This window comes from Erinaceus europaeus, chromosome 14, assembly GCF_950295315.1.
Source record: "Erinaceus europaeus chromosome 14, mEriEur2.1, whole genome shotgun sequence".
Taxonomy (NCBI): Eukaryota; Metazoa; Chordata; class Mammalia; order Eulipotyphla; family Erinaceidae; genus Erinaceus; species Erinaceus europaeus.
In genome coordinates, this window is record NC_080175.1 from 87,066,265 (window position 1) to 87,068,960 (window position 2,696).

Consider the following 2,696-nt stretch of genomic DNA (forward strand, 5'->3'; position numbering starts at 1 on the left):
CCTGGTCCCCACCTGCAGGAAGAAAGCTTCACAAGTGGTGAAGTAGGGTTGCAGGTGTCTCTCTGTCTCTTTCCTTCACTATATCCTCCTCCCTTCTCAATTTTTCTCTGTCTATATCTAATATAAATAAATAAATACTGATTTTTTTCTTCCTTTTTATCCCAAACAAGGTTGACCATGTGACCCCAGTCAATAAGATAACTTCTGTTTTCTCCCTTGTTGTCTATACTTTATCCTCTAAAGACTTCCTGCCTCTGTACCACTTGACAGTTCTCCAAATGAAAATTGCTTTGTGAAATGTTATAATTTGTTTGTGCTATTTAAGTTACTGTCTTTATTTTTAACAATACAGATACATATATACATTCAAGGACATAGTTACCTTTAAGCTTAGTAAACAAATGATTGAGAGTTACTGATTGCAGTGACATAGATAATATGACACTACTCAGCCATTTCCTCTATTTTAATGAGCATTCCCAACTATTTCCAACAATGGAATTCATGTCTCTAATTCTCGGTTTGATGACTGTCTGCCAAATCACAACTTTAAGTAGTAGGTGGTTTGAATGCCTGCAAGCTTTATTATCTGATGAAATGCTCAACATCTCCAGCACCACATTAGAGGATGCACTTTTATGTAAACATTAGAGTTGTCAGAGACTGGGTATCAACTGATAATTGCTCATTTCATATCTGCTATTTTGTGTCTTGTTAGGAGACTGAGATTTTAATTTCTGTAAGGTCAAATTGGTCTTGCTGGAGAACCAAATCATTCTGCTAATCATGATGTTGCTGAAATGCCTTAATAATCAGTTTTGCTTCTCTAACCTTGAACAACTGAATTTTCATTTCATTAACAGTCATAATTCCCCTTATTACTAAAAATGTTTCTCCTGGCTATAATGACAATCTAATTTACCAATTTAAATGCTTTGCATTACAGTGACTTGTGTTCATATCTTAGTCCGCCTGGTAAAGTTGAATCCCTCTAAAGGTCAGATAGCCCCAGCATTGAATCTCTCATAAGTTTGACACTGAATATATAGACCTGTTTTGATCATACAGCACAATCCCCTCTGACATTAAAAATTCTTGCAGCAATGAGTCTAGTGGTGGAAACTTACCCATGTTATTTTCCTCTTTCCAAGAACTCTTAGAACTCTCTGAAATCAGTGAATAATGTTTTCTGTTCTATTGAGTAGGTAATTAAACAAACCAACATTATGCATGCAAACTAAACATGTTTTTTGTTACTCCTCACTCATCTGAAGCACCTATAAAAGCTAAAGAAACTCATAATTTGACATTCTAGTTAGTGGTTTAAATGCATCCCTAGAAGTACACCAAATGCTTCCTTGCTAATTATCTATCAAACTTGCTCCTACTGCTATCTGAAGCAGCCACTCTGTTAGCACTTGCATTCTCAGCAACTTTCAAAACTTATGAACCGTCTTGTTGTCAGAAGTGGCTTATTTAACTTCTTCTAATCACAGGCTTAGATAGTAAATTTATTTTTGCTGATTAAGTGATTTTTTTTTTCATTTTTTGGGGGTGGCTAATGGTTTACATTATAGTTGTTGATACATGGGTACAATTTCTCACCTACTTGTGATAGGTGTCTACACAATGCGTGTCACCCCGGTTCAGGTCCTTCTCCACCATCATGCACCAGGAAACCAATTCTCTCTCCAACAATCTTCATTCCTCTCCCACCTCAGAGTCTTTTACTTTGGTGCAATATGCCACACCCCGTCCAAGTTTTGTTTTGCATTTCCCTCTCTGCCCTTGTCTCTTATGTTTCATCTATAAGTAGAATCATCTGGCATTTGTCCTTTTCTTATTGGCTTCTCTCATATAACATGATGCCTTCAAATTCCATCCAAGATGAGGCAAAGGAGATGACTCATTGTTTTGTAACAACTGAGTAATATATATATACCTCACAACTTTCTTAGACATTAGTCTTATTTGCTCCAAGTTTGAACTATTACAGTTTCTGCTGCTATGAATAAAGGTGTACACAGATCTGTGTATGTTATTTTGTTTCCTTTGGATAAATCACCAGGTAAGATATTTCTGAGTCACACAGTAAGCCCATTCTAATGTTCTGGGAAATATTCAGACTGTTTTCCATAAATGGTTTTAGTGAAAGGTGATTATCCTTTCTCTTGTAACCCTGAGTGGACATTGAGGACCCACGTGGAAGGGGATTTAGACTGGTGGTAGGAATGGTGTGCAGACCCCTGTAGTGGAAAGATGAGAAAAATTCTTAATGTGATAACTGTCTCGTAAATACTTATTTCAAGATAAAATAGTAATAAATAAATAACCTACTGTTGATCTCAATCTGTATCTGGATTACAGAACATCCGAGTATACTGATAACAAAAGCAGTCAGAAGTTCTAACCCCAGCTCTACTTTCTACTCATCTGTCTGATGTCATATTCTTTTTTTTTTTTTATCTATGCTAAAGTTAAGATGGCTTTGGTGTTTTTTGCTAAAGAGTTACCTGAACTGAAATGAGTCAAGTTGAACAAGGACTTCCATCAGTGCTACTATGTGAAAAAGCAGAAATGTCAAAATCCACTTCACAACCCATATACTGACGCTTTGTAATTATATTGAGTTGCATTTTGTTATATGTAATACTATATTGTGATTGACATTTCTGGTGATGACGTGTGTACTCATT